The 14,823-nt window shown below is 43.8% G+C and overlaps 1 protein-coding gene and 1 long non-coding RNA gene across 7 annotated transcripts in view; both read right to left on the bottom strand.

Annotated features, from left to right (window-relative positions):
• The window catches only part of CACNA1I (calcium voltage-gated channel subunit alpha1 I), a 396,955-nt gene that overhangs the window by 191,296 nt on the left and 190,836 nt on the right, over positions 1 to 14,823 (bottom strand). The gene's annotated exons all lie outside the window — the stretch shown is intronic.
• LOC308596089 lies at positions 3,690 to 6,122 on the bottom strand. The gene is made up of 2 exons (XR_014012312.1): positions 6,093 to 6,122; positions 3,690 to 3,726 (listed from the first exon to the last, which is right to left on the bottom strand). It is a non-coding gene; the product is annotated as an uncharacterized lncRNA (long non-coding RNA).

The following is a 14,823-nucleotide window of genomic DNA, read 5'->3' as shown; positions in this document are numbered from 1 at the left end:
GGGGGACTTGCCATGCAAACAGTAAATGCAGAAAGGCCCTTAAGACTGTAGTTTACTGCAATGTGCAAACCAGGCCACTCGGATGAATGATAAGTGCTCCTGAGAAATAATCATATGTCATCTGAAACACAGGAGAAGTGGAACACAAATCGTGCCCCTGGATATAAGAAGATACTGTACCTCTTCAACTGAATGTTCACTCAGATATTTAAATTTTACTATTTTTACCTCATATCACCATCTCGATATAAAAATATGCATCTTTTAAATATTGTGTCAATCATTCCTCTTCCTCCTCAGCACTTAAGTCTTTGAAACGATGTAGGTTTTTCTTATTATATCCCTTGCACCTATTTCCTGCTTTTACACAGCAAGCCTACTCATGACGTACGCTCTGTGTTCCTCTGCACCCGTGGCACTCATCCATGCATCACCAAGGCAAGCAAGTGAAGGTGAGCAGAGCAGAGGAATCAATAAGAAAAGTCTAGTCTAGTGCCTCGGCTCACTCCTGGAATGTGTAACGTTATGCCTGCAAAAGTGATGGTGGAAGGTAAGAAACACCCGTTGCAATCAATTGACCACACTCTCACATCTTCTTAGTATATCCTCACAGCCACAACAGATGGTGCAATTCTGGCCAACTCTACAGCAAATCATAGCATATTACAGTGGTACCTCGGGTTACATACACTTCAGGTTGCATACGCTTCAGGTTACAGACTCCGCTAACCCTAAAATAGTACCTCAGGTTAAGAACTTTGCTTCAGGATGAGAACAGAAATCGTGCTCCTGCAGCGTGGCAGCAGCAGGAGGCCCCATTAGTTAAAGTGGTGCTTCAGGTTAAGTACAGTTTCAGGTTAAGTACGGACCTCCGGAATGAATTAAGTACTTAACCCACTGTACTAGGAGAATAAAGACAAAACTAAGGACCTCACAGAATACATATATTTAAGGGAAGCCACATAGGGCTATATCACTTTGTCCTCACATTCATCAAACAAAGTCATGGAGGAGAAAGCTATCAGTGGCTACCAACCATGATGGCTATATGTTCTACCTCCACTGTCAGAGGCAGTGTGTCTCCACGTGCCCATTGCTGGGAATTACAAGTGGGGAGAGTGCTGTTGCACTCAGGCTGGCCGCTAAGAGGAAAAAAAATGGTAAACTTAAAAGGGCCTCAGGTCTGATGCAGCAGGGCTCTTCTTATGTTCATGTGAACTGAACACACAAGTGGGAACTTGGTGGTGGAGACACTGTCGAAAGGAAACTTTGCAAAAAACACCAAGCTGCACAACAAAGTGGTTTGTCTTCTCAGAACCCTTAGAGGTGCCCTGCCTCAAAATCCCAGACACAAATACTCATGAGGAACCCCTAACTCATTTTACCATTTTTTAAAGGAACAATATTGCACTGCAGAAAAGAAAATTAGCATTTTCTGTATCTGTATGTGTATCTGAAGAAGTGTGCATGCACACGAAAGCTTATACCAAGAACTAACTTAGTTGGTCTTTAAGGTGCTACAGGAAGGAATTTTTTTATTAGCATTAGAGATGTAAGGGGTGTAAGATGTTGTTATTTTTGCTCTAAGCAATCACCAGTATATTTGAAGGGCTGCCTGTTCACATCTGAATGTGCCTGTTCCCCGAAGATCTTCATTAGTGGTCCCACTTTGACAGTTTAGGCAGGTGACAATTGAAGGTGGGGTGCCATCACTAAGAAAGCCCTGACCGGAATATTCTCTGGTGTCCACTTTAGTAGCTTTTAGGCACCAGATGAAGAAGTTTATTCTCCCAATTTCTTAGTGGATAATATTTTAATGCAGCTTATGCTGCTAACTGAAGGTTTTGTTGTTGGTTTACTTTTATTGCAGTTAATTTTTACTGCAGTTAATCACTGCATATGTATATTGCCGTTTGTCTTCAACTTTTGTATTTGCCACCCCAGGAATTAGTTTTTCAATGAAAGGCAGAGGACGGGAAAAGTAATGATGAATAAACAGCAACTTTGTAGGAGATAGAAGTTTCCAAAATATTTTTATCTATTTGCTCTATTGTTTAATTTAAAACATTTCATAGCTGCTCTTAGTCGCAAATGCAATTCCAGAATGGATTATAGCTGAAATACACGTCCATGTACACAGTGCAATCAGCTAAGCAAACAAAGCAGAGAAATGACAAACAAGCCATAAAAAATTTGCATCCACCCTGGCACTGAACTCTAACAAGGCCTGGACAAATAGCCAAGCCTTCTGCTGGCCTTGAAAACTCAAAAGGGTTGGTGCTACTCAAATCCTAGGGAAGTGTATCTTCCAAAACTGGGGTGCCACCACCTATCCCTTATGACACCACATAGTGAGCCTCAGCTAGAGGGGGCACATCCAAAAGAACCTATTCGATGGTGACCCCTAAAATACTAAATAAAAGATAGAATCTTTATTAAGTCTGTGGCTGCATTCAGACATGATGCCAAACCATGGTTTGGTGTTATCTCTGAACCTACGCTAGCTTATAAACAATGGTTCTTGAGGGACTACCAAACCATGGTTTGAATTTAGTTTGCAAACCAATTTGTGCTGCCTGTAGTTTGCTGTTAAATTTGAGTTTACAACCACAGACAAACCATAGTTAGGGTGATTACTCCATCTCAAGAGACTGCTGCACCAAAGAGAAAGGAGTGAATTTATGAGGAAGAGCCATACCTAAGCGGTTGAGTACACACTTTACATGCAAATGTCCCATGTTGAAATCCTAACATCACTAGCCGGCGCTGAGGGATATATTTGCCTGGCACCCTCTAGAGCAGGCATGGGCAAACTCGGCCCTCCAGATGTTTTGGGACTACAACTCCCATCATCCCTAGCTAACAGGACCAGTTGTCAGGGATGATGGGAGTTGTAGTCCCAAAACATCTGGAGGGCTGAGTTTGCCTATGCCTGCTCTAGAGTCTCTGTTGGTCAGTGTAGAGTCTACCCTAGACAGTATTGAGCTACATGGACCAATGGTCGGATGCAGTATAAGGCAGCTGCCTATGTTCCTAATTTCTGAAGTTGAGTGCTGAGCAGATGGAAAATGAACAAAGACAAGCAGCTCTAAACCACAGCATGCCTGCTGTATATCTAGAAATGCAAAACATGGTTTGATTCCTTAATTATGGTCAGGACAAAGCTTGTCTCGAAGAGGTATCTAAACTGAGTCTATATCTTCCATTTTATGGGACTACAGTCAGTAGAAAAACACAACTGATCAGATAAAATGGCCATATTTAGGATTACACAGATTAAGACTCAGATAGCACTATGATCACTAGTACAGCTGGATGGGTTGTTAAATGTGACATATAAAAACCAGACTAGGTCTTGCCATTTACAACCCGGGAGGCTGTGCTCTCACTTATTTGTCTGCAGGAAAAACAGAAGCACAGGAGCAAAAGGAGGAGTTCAGACAGAAACTATTCGATTGGCATGGTTTTGTGATCACAGTGTGTGTGGTGCTCCAAAGCACAACTCCCACGGGGTACCCTGTAGACTTGGTGGATTGTGAGCACTGAAGCAGCTTGCTCCATACTGTCATAGGCAGAATTTTATGCCACAGAAGGAACAGAACAGATGTGGAAAGCCAAAAACATTCCCCATTTCCTTATTGTCCCTGTCTACAGAAACTGCCTGCAGCTCTTGCGACCCTCCGCATTTCTGAGTTGGTAATTTCTTTACTTTCACTTCTGAAATTTCTGCAAGACGAAGCAATGCAAATAAGTAAGCTGTACTGCAGTTACCAGATTTGAAAAAAGCAAGGTTTGGTGGGGTTGTTAAAGCTTGTGCTTTCATTAATTAAAGATGGATAATCACACAATGAACCTGGAATGGAAGGGGGTGGGGACGGATGATTGGGGCAAATTAAGCAGTGACACAGGATGTTTCAGAACAACAGCTTTAGCAAGCTCAATGTTCTGAGCATTTTTTTTTAAAAAGTCCAGTGCTCAGATGACGGGTGGAGGTGGGGCTTGGTCCTATCTTGTGTTTTTAGGACTTTAATCACTTTATTTCAGGGGTCCAGGTGTGAGATGATGATGGGCAAACACTAATCCATGCAGAGAAAGTCCTGATGGGACACTTTCCAAGACTGCAATGCAACATTGCACACTTAATACTATTGAACTCAGTGGGAATTGCGTCCAAGCCAGCTTGTGTAGGAGAAAAAAAGAATGAAAAGGAATTGATAATATCCCTTACAGTGGGGATCTGTCCCTCCAGTTGTTGCTGACCTACAACTCCCAGCATCCCTGGGGCCTTTGGCCATGCTTTCTGGGGCTGATGGGAGTAGTTCAGCAACATCTGGAGGGCCAAAGGTTCTCCCCAACCTTTACCTTACATGTTACATCTTTAGTACAGTGGTACCTCAGGTTACATACACTTCAGGTTACATACACTTCAGGTTACATACGCTTCAGGTTACAGATTCTGCTAACCCAGAAATAATACCTCAGGTTAAGATCTTTGCTTCAGGATGAGAACAGAAATCGTGCTCCGGCGGCGGAAGCGGGAGGCCCCATTAGCTAAAGTGGTGCTTCAAGTTAAGAACAGTTTCAGGTTAAGAACGGACCTCTGGAACGAATTAAGTACTTAACCTGAGGTACCACTGTACTTAGAACACAAAGGGAAAGGTTCAGCCACCTGCATTTTGCTGTTACATAACAGTTTAAGACTGCATCTCCAGTGCTGATACATTGTGTGGCCAATATTTTATATATCCCGCTTCAGCTCTCTTTTAAATTCCCAATGCTTTCTTTATTAGATGCATGCATTTAATATTACTGAATTTGGCTTGAAATGCCACACACTTCCAAGTGTGTGAACCAGGAAGCTGGAAAGCCCTGCCACCTTGGGAACAGCAAATCTGGGTTTGCTGTGGAAATGGGTTTGGGTAGATTGAGGGGTGGCGCTTTTATTAATTCACTTGTTTATTTGCCATATTTATATTCTGCTCTTTACTCACAGGTCTCAAAACAGAAATACATTAAAATCAGAACAAATCTAAAACATATACAGTATAGCAAACATGAATTCCATACAAATTAAACCAGCAGTAGGAATGAAAATCCAGCCCAGTGTGCCTTAGCCATCCTCAAAAGCCTGGGCAAAGAGGTACCTCTTCACCTGACACAACAGCAACAGCCATGTTGGGTTAAGATGCACCTCAGAGGGTTAGCTGTTTATATTTATTTCCCTGGGTGGTGATTAGTTTGCTGATGAAAGACCACTTCATAGATGGGTCAAAAATGACATGGCAAAGGTTACTCTGCTACAGAGAGGAGGGGAAATAGTGGCAGGGGTGGCCTTTGGTAATCTTTGGTAATATGGTGCCCTGAGTGAGCCCAAAATCCGTCACTCCCAAATGGATCTTCTCAATTATGGATCTTCTCAAAGTTTGGCACCCTGTGCAGGGGAACCCTCAGGTACAGGTGCTCCCTCAGTTTGGCACCCTGTACGGGGGAACCACCAGCGCCATACTAAATCTGGCGTTGAATGTTGGGCTCACCCAGTTGTCCCACATCTGATCCTGGGCAGCTTGGGGCCATTAAGAAGGCTCAATGAGACCAAGAGAAGCATCTTGCTGCACATCCACCTCCTTCGCAAACCCAGTTGCCTCCCGCCACCTCAGCCTTCATAGAACACAATGGACTACAGGCTGGGGAAGGAATTTGGAAGAGGAACGGAACGTAAGTGAGAGGAGGCAATGCTCTCCTGAGTAGTTTCAGGCAGAGCACTAAATTGGAAGCAGAACAAACAATCTCTTGAAAGCAAACCCTTTGGATTATTTATTTATTAAGCTATCTGTCATCTGAGGCTGGCAAGGGATGGTAGTTTTTGTTCTGTTTTTCCCGACAGTCAAAGCTAATTTTGGCAGAGGGTTCACTTCTCATGGGGTTTGCACTCAACTTAGTCACCTCTAGTCAATTAAGTTTTGTAGAGATTCAAAAGCCTACAAAACCTGCTTGGCCAATGCTTGTACATCACTGTTATGCCCTCTAAGGACATTTATTTATTTAAAAACCCTATAGTCCCCCTATAGTCAGCCGAAATGTGTGACACTTACTAGTTGTAATCCATGGCATGCTCTGGCTTTCTGCTGCTACAACCTGCAGTATGAGGAAGGAGAAACAGGCGCAGGATGAAATGGCAGGGGCATGGAGACTGCAAGAAGGAAAGTGCATCCCCCCCATGTCATATCTAGATGGAATGGGAAGGAGCAGCTGCAATCCTGAACTAAAGCACTGCATGCTGCAACATTTTGCTGCAAGGGCCTCTTTGTTTAATTCTAGACTGCTGCACAAACATACCCCCAGTAGTTTAAAATTCCAACTTCGCAACAAGATAAAAGCTGGCTGTGACGGACAGAAATCCTCTTTTTTTGTCCTTTCCACTATGAAGGCGCTTTCTTCTTAATACTTGTCACTGCCCCCCATTATTCTTGGATTTCCCCATTACCCAATTATGTCTCTTTCGAGGCTCTCAGCGTTACATGTCATGTAATGGATTTTGCCACACATGCCTCAATGGGGGTCCTGAGAGTGCCAAATAAATCATCTGGTCTCAATGCATAATTAAGAAGTTTGGGTCTATCACATAGTACAGAAGGGGTTGTCTTTGATGTTGCAAAACACTAGGCCTACTACAGGCATAACAAGCCCCCCCATTGGGCTGACACATATACTGCATAGTTTTTGCAGCTCTTGCCTCCAGGAGCTTTTCAAACAGGATTACTCTTCAATTCCTGGGAGTCGTATCAGGACACTGCAAATGCCCTATCCCTTCCCTTCCTGAGCATCACACAGATTTGTTTCATGTGCGCCGTCGCAGCTTTCCTTTATTCTTCCCCAGAAATCTGTCATCCTAGACGCTTCCCAAGGGTCTCTCATCATTACTCCCGTATAACCCAAGATTCAAATTAATTACTACTTAGTTGAGCAAGTAATGGACAGTCCCCATTGGCTTCCCTTAGTGTTCCTCTTACGGCAGATCGGCTATGCTACTTCCCAATCAGTTTCTCCTACAATGCATCCGTCATTATCAGAGCTGGCTCTACAATGAGCCCAACTAAGGAGGATGTTTCAGCGGATGATGTTGGGAGGGGTGGCAGATTGAGGTCCTACCTCATCTCCTCCCATCCTGACTGGTACCTAACATAGCAGGCACACACTGTCAGGGAAAGAAAGTCAAAGGGTGGCGGCAGGAGGAGGCAGTGGTGGAAGGAAGTAAATGGTAGGGGAGGCTGTAAAACAGACCAGAACATCACTAGGTAGGTTCAAGCTGAAAATCCCTCTGAACTCAGCAGCACTTGCAGCTATGTAAGCATTCATATGACTGGGCTGTAAGTCCCATTGAACTCTATAATGGCGCTGCTAAAACCAACAAGATTGATTTGACAGAAGTGGATTGGGATCAATGGATCTGCATCCTCAAAAGGGATTCTCATCTCTCTTTTGACAGACTGGAAGTGGGATAAAGTAAATGGATATGCTTGGAAGTTCCATTCAGAAGATTTTTTATTTTTATTTTATTCCATTCTCCTCTGCTGTCCCCAGAGCTTCTTTCCAAAATAACAGTCTGCAACTAAACATTTTTCTATCCCTTCAAGTGTGTCCTCAAACACACAATTTCGGTAATACCCCATATCCACTCACATCCCTTGTCTCTAGCCTGACTTGATGCAATTGCCGATTGGAACCCTCCCAACACCCTTCCCCCAGTGTAAAACTTATAGGGCTGGGGGTGAGGGGAGAGAGAGATGACTTTGATATCAATTGAACCATTTCAGCTCCCGTTAATTTCAATGGAATAATTAAGCATGCCGATCTTTTGCTAGAAAGTTCAATACATTCCCCTGCATATGTTGACTCAGTGGTAAGCGCCATCACCCTGAATTGGACTTACTCAAATGCTAAGCATGCCTAGGATCACAGACTTGGAGGTGCTTGAGTGGCTTCTGATTTCAGACTGCAATCCTATAAACCTAATCCCGCAGTTAGCTTAGTTTTGTATTTTTAATATTATCAAACCCACTGTTTCCCCCACCCCACCCCCCGGACTAAAGGTTAGGTTTGGTAGGGTGGGGTTGGAGGTGGGGGGGGGGTTTAACCATAAACAAACAAACAAATCTATGCACATTTTCACAGGAGTAAGCACCCCAAACATAAAGGAACTTTTTCCACCCAAGTAAAAATCCTCATTATTACAAGCTCCTTAAACTGCACTGTTAAATTGCAAAGATCTTGTCACGGCTAAAATGGCCGCTGTTTCTTTAATGCGAATAAATCTGGGTCAGCATAACTCAGCGGTCTGCACCAAGTTGTATATATAAGTGAGAAATGTTAGCTTGGGCGTGTGGCTGGTGTTTGGGTTGGTTGGTGCTGGTGTGTATAGTTATTCAGTCGTGTTTTGCACAAAGACTTTTAATAAAACTCTGCAAGGATATTGCCGTGGACTTTTTTGTTCCGACAAGGAGACTGAGGAGACAAAGGGAGGTCAGAACCCTTTCCTTCTTTTTTTGCTTTTTTTACAAACACTGACAGGTTATGGGCCCAGTGTTTCTGAGCATGTGCAGAGTGCAAAACGACTAACAGCATTTCAGCAAGGAGCTGGTGAGTCCTGGTGGTGTACGGAGACAGTGGCTGTGCGTTGGAGCAGTTGGTGACAAGCTGTAACTGTCTGCAGTGACGCTGGAGCGGCTAGGATCTGAGGATCAGGAAAGCACTCAGCGTCGGCTACTGGAACAGTTTGAACTGCTAGAGGACCACAGTAGGTGACTCACAGAGCGGCTACACCAGTTGCAGAGCCAGGCGGGACCTGAGGGTCAACAGAGGCAGCAGCTAGAAGCCGGTGAGTGCCAGCCAGGACCATCCAGTTGGACTCTAAAGAGAGAGTCAGGAGAGATTGCTGGAGACCCCACAGAAGGGGCTCAGCAAGCACCAGCAGAGATGGCAGATTTCCAGTCTTCCCAAGTTGTAAATATTGGGGGAGGCATCCCTTTTGAACTTCTCTCAGAAAGCAACTGGCTGAGTTGGTCAATTAAAATGCAGCAGTTGTTAAGGAGAGATGGACTATGGGACTGTGTTGAAACTGAGGTTTTGAGACGGGACCCTGCTGAGAAAAAACGGCTAGATGAAAGGGCCTGTGCCCAAATTATGCTGTGTTTGAGCAACTCTCAGTTATTGCATGTAGCAAATGCCAGCACAGCGTTTGAGTGCTGGAATTTATTAAGGGCAATGCATGTCAGAGAAACTGCTGGAACTATAATTTCTCTGACCAGAAGGCTGTTCAGGACTGTTATGAAAGAAGGTGAGAGTTTGGCAACTCATCTTCAAATGCTGAAATCTCTGTTTCTTCAACTACAACAGAGAGGTAAGCGTTATGATGAGACTGACCAAACCTACATTATCCTTTCAAGTTTGCCTGAAAGCTGGTTGCCTGTGATTAACAGCATGGAGAGTATGCGTCCCCGAGATCTGACCCTTGAGTATGTGGTTGGCAGATTGACCGAAGAAGCAGAAAGAAGGTCAGATAGACAGGCTGAACTCCAAGAGCGGAGGAGTTACAGAAAAGGGGGCCAGCAGCAGAATCTGCCAATGGAGCAACGCCAAGGTTTGGACTTGGCCATGGCGGTGAGGAGGTGCTATAGATGCAACCAACCCGGGCATCTCCAAAGCCAGTGCAGGGCAAGACTTCCAGGAAACGACGTGGAGCAGAGACAGCAATCGACGCAGAAACATAAGCAGAAGGGGTTCTCTTCAGGGAAGAAGAACACGCGTTCTGCTCAGTTTGTTTCTGCATTTTCTCGAGAGGAGAGAAAGATACCTCGAGGAACATGGTTGCTGGACTCTGGCAGCAGCAGGATTATCTGCAACCGTCGGGAGGACTTTAAGACCCTGGAGAAGCCAGCTGATGGAAAAGACTCAATTTATCTTGCTGATGGTCGTAGAAGCAAGATTGATGGCCAGGGAACATGTTTCCTGCAGTGCTTGAACACTACTCTACCAGAGATTCTGTTTGTCAGCAGTTTGGACTATTGTTTACTGTCTGTAAGCTGTTTGATTAATGCAGGGTATAGTGTTAAGTTCACGCAGGATGGCTGTCTGATAAAGAATGGAACTCAGGTATGTGGCCATGCAAAGTCGGAAAATGGGTTATATGTAATGCAGGACAAGCCTGTTAAAGCAGCCCAGGTGGTTCAGGATAATTTGCCAGTTCATAAGGGGTGTGTACATCAACTGCACAGAAAACTGGGTCACGCCAATTTCCGTGTGCTTTCAGAAATGCAAAAGGTGTGCAAGAACCTAAAAGTAAATAGCTGTAACTGTTTTCTAGATTGCAATGTATGTAAAATGGCCAAATCTAAGAGGAAGCCTGTGGCTTCTAAAAGCGACAGAGTATCTAAAGAGGTTTTAGAACTTGTCCATTGTGACGTGATAGGCCCTTTTCCACAGAAGACTGAAGGGGGCGCCAGATATGCTTTTCCGATAATAGATGACAAATCACGTTTTAGTTGGCTGTTTTTGTTAAAGCAGAAATCTGAGTGTTTCCCCACATTCAGAGAATGGGTTGCCCAAGCTGAAAAGCTCTTCGCTCGGCCTGTTGTGCAGTTGCAAACAGATAGGGGCGGAGAATTTCTGAACAAACAATTTGGGGCATGGTTGCGACGTAAGGGGATCACTCACCGTTTGACTAACCCTTATAGCCCTGCTGAAAATGGTCTGTGTGAAAGACGTGGGGCTGTGATACAGTCAGTAAAGGACTGCCTGCTAGTGGATGCAGGATTGGGCCACAACCATAGGCTGTGGGGTGAGGCTTTTCTGACTGCGAACTTTTTGATTAATAGAACCTGGTCTAGCTCTATAAAAGATATTCCATATCGTGTGTTGTTTGGGAAAGAACCAGAGTGGACAATGCTCCATAATTGGGGTTCTTGGGCACATGTAAACATTCCCAAAGCTCAGCGCCAGAAAGGGGGCGCTAGAGCGCAGAAACTGCGGTTTGTGGGATACCAGTCCTATGGCAAAGGGTGGCGTTTCAATTTACGCCCAGGATGTGTGGTTCTGTCACGAAGTGCAGACTTCGCTGACCAGGACAGATGGACTGCGATCCATGCCAACCCTGATTGCCTACTGCCCCTGCAAGTAAAGGAAGAGGCTTCTTCTCAGCCATTGGCAACACAGGAGCAGAATGAGGAGGAGGCACAGATTTCCCCAAAAGATGTGGCAATAGATAATACTTCTCTAGAGGAAGAGGAAGAAGAGCCAGAGATAAGGGGGGAAGAAGAAGTAGTTGTGCCTAGGCGCTCCCAGCGTTCAAACAAGGGTGTACCTCCTCAGCGTTTGACCCTAGGAGGAGTGAGAGTATGCAATGTGAGTTGTGTGGAACCACAAAGTTATAATGAAGTCTTAGACTTACCCCCTGGGGAACGTGCTTTGTGGGAACAAGCTATGAAAGAAGAAATGGACTCTTTTAAATGTAACAAAGTGTTTGAGGTCATAATGCCGCCACCTGGTGGCAGAGTGGTGTCATGCAAGTGGGTTTACAAAAGGAAAACCCTTGCATCTGGGGAACCACGTTTTCGAGCCAGATTAGTAGCCAGAGGGTTCACTCAGATTAAAGGGGAGAGTTATGATGAAGTGTTTTCTCCCACTGTAAAGAGTGAAACTTTTCGTTTAATGCTTTCCATTGCTGCTGTAAGACAACTAGCAGTGCACCATTTTGATGTTGATGCTGCATATCTGCATGCAAATTTAGACCATGAAGTGTTAATGAGACAACCCCCTGGGTTTGAAGAGGGGAATGGTGCAGTCTGGCGTTTGAGAAAGGCTGTTTATGGTCTCAAACAAAGTGGAAGGTTTTGGAACCAGTGTTTAAATGAAGCCCTTGTAAAACTTGGTTTTAAAAGGAGTGTGGCTGATCCATGCCTGTACACCAAGGGGACAGGCAACAAATATCTAATGCTCTTAGTCTTTGTTGATGATTTGCTTGTAGCAGGGAGTTCCACAGATGAGATCCAGAAGCTCACAAGTCAACTAGAAAAGAGGTTTAAGCTTAAAGCCTTAGGGCCTGTAAGCAATTACTTGGGAGTAGAAGTAAGGCAGGAAGCTGATGGAAGCTTCCTATTGAGTCAGAAAGAGAAAATTCTTCATTTAATAGAGCAGTTTGGCATGGAAAACTGCAAGCCAGTTCAGACTCCCATGACACCAGATTTCCCAAAGACACTGTGTGATGATGAATTTGATCAGCCTGAGTTGTATCACTCAAAAATAGGATCACTGTTGTATTTAAGCCAGTGGTCAAGGCCAGACATTGCATGTGCTACAAATGTTCTGAGCCAACGTGTATCTAAACCCAGTACTGCCGATTGGTGTGCTTTGAAAAGGCTTATCAGATATCTAAAAGGGACATTAAATGTATGTTTAAAGATATCTAGTACACAAGATGAAAAACTAGAAGTATTTGTTGATGCGGACTGGGGAAGCTGTGTAGCTACTAGAAAATCTACAAGTGGAATGGTTATGATGTTTGCCAATTCCATAATTGGATGGAGGTCAAAGAAACAAGGATTTGTTGCGACCTCATCCTGTGAGGCAGAATATGGGAGCCTATCACTAGCATGCAACGAAATCATATGGTTTATACAGATACTAAAAGATCTAGATTGTAAAGTAGATTTGCCTATCCAAGTGTATGAAGATAGCCAATCGTGCACTGCATTAGCGGGCTCGGAAATAATGAAATCCGCATCAAAACATATTGCTATCCGTCATGCGAATGTGAGAGATTGTGTACAGAATGGGGTAATCAAACTGGAGTACTGTCAATCACAAGATAATATTGCTGATTTGTTTACCAAGCCTTTGCCAGCAACATGCCATAATGAATTGATGACAAAACTGGGTTTATGTATATAATGTATTGTTGTATTGTTGTAATGTATTGTTTCTGTTGGGGTTTTTCGCATTTAAGAAACAGAAGGGGTGTCACGGCTAAAATGGCCGCTGTTTCTTTAATGCGAATAAATCTGGGTCAGCATAACTCAGCGGTCTGCACCAAGTTGTATATATAAGTGAGAAATGTTAGCTTGGGCGTGTGGCTGGTGTTTGGGTTGGTTGGTGCTGGTGTGTATAGTTATTCAGTCGTGTTTTGCACAAAGACTTTTAATAAAACTCTGCAAGGATATTGCCGTGGACTTTTTTGTTCCGACAAGGAGACTGAGGAGACAAAGGGAGGTCAGAACCCTTTCCTTCTTTTTTTGCTTTTTTTACAAACACTGACAGATCTGGGGCTTTTCCTCTGATTAGAATCACATTTTAGGGTTAGAACAGACTTTGGAGGTCATTGAGCCCAAGCTACTGCTCAATGTGTGCTCAACAACACAAAACAAGTACATTAAAATGATTAAGAGCAGATGTCATAGGTGTGGTAGTGATCACCTGGTGACTGTCAGGTGGTGTGGCAGATGTGTGTGACCTTGTGCCTGCCAGAACATCCTATAGCACCCACGGAAGGTGTCAGTAAATATTTCCTCAGAAAGCCACAGTGCATGCTTCCTTTTCCTTCTCAGTTCCGTTTGCACTGGCTAGTCATCTCCTACACTCCCGACTGCAGCCATTTTGCTTAATGCCATACTCCCACTGCAGCCATTTTGTGACAGGCACCCACTGCACTTTCTCAACATTTGAAATGTGTCCATTGGCTCAGAAAACACCACTGCAAGTCTCCACTCTTTCGATGGAAATTAGTCAAGCAAAACCAATTCTGAACTTCCTTCCACTTGGGGAAGGGAGAATAAAATTAAAAAAGATCTAATATGTATGAGCTGAGAGTTTCCAGCTGGATCTGCTGCTCTAAAATGAAGTTCTCATAATTTAGTTGCAAATAGGTGGGCGCTGCCCAGAGAAATGTCTAGGGGCTCAGGGATATTTCGCTCATCAGAGACCATGTAGCAAATGAGAAGCAGACAAATAAAAACATAACTGGTTCTATCTGTTCTCTAATGCCCAGATAAGACTGAGAATAAATCAATCAAATAAAAGCCATTATGTTAGCAATCCTGGATAGTAACTTGCAAAGAACATGAGGTAAAAATAATTTCTCCAGTTTCAATGTTATTACTTAGAGTTCTCTGTTATTATTTTGATGTTTGTTAAACATGCACAGAATGTTAAGTCTTTTCAAAGTGCATGAGGTTCTGGCCAAAATTTAAACATATTGTATTATTATTTTTTGCCAATAATAGTTAATGAGAAGTGGCTTACAACAGACCAGAATGTTGGCTCAAGTGGCTGAGATGTTTATGAACTCCAGACCATGACATGGTTCATCTGCTTCTACTCCTCTTAAATGGTTTAGCGAGAAGAGGGGAGTCCTTAACTGAAAAGAGCAAGTTTGGAGGAGCACTGGTGAGGAGAGGCCTGGGCAGTGTACTCTTGTCTATTGGTGCTTCTATCACAACAGTGTGGGACCTAATTCACAGCTCATCAAAAGCAAGTGACTAGTAGCTCAGTGAGGAAGAACTCCAAAAGGAATGTGGAATGAGCAGTCTCCTTAAATTGACTCCAGTTGTCCCAGTTTTTGGCTTTAGGGGCTGACTTACTAGAGTTGTGAGTTGTTACTAGACTTGTAATTTTCCCAGGTTCAGCTCAGCGTCTTTAGATGTGAAATCTCCCAGTGGAGGGTGGGTGCATCTTGGTTTTAATTCACATGCATGTAAATGGCAGATATGAACATGCTAATGAAGCTCATTTTGAGCTCTTGATAAACAGATCGCAAGATAATTGTATCTCCCCCCC

The sequence above is a fragment of the Podarcis bocagei genome (genome assembly GCF_964188305.1).
Source record: "Podarcis bocagei genome assembly, chromosome: 10".
Lineage (NCBI taxonomy): Eukaryota > Metazoa > Chordata > Lepidosauria > Squamata > Lacertidae > Podarcis > Podarcis bocagei.
Note: the sequence above shows the minus strand (reverse complement) of the source record. Positions and strands in the feature narration are given on the sequence as shown.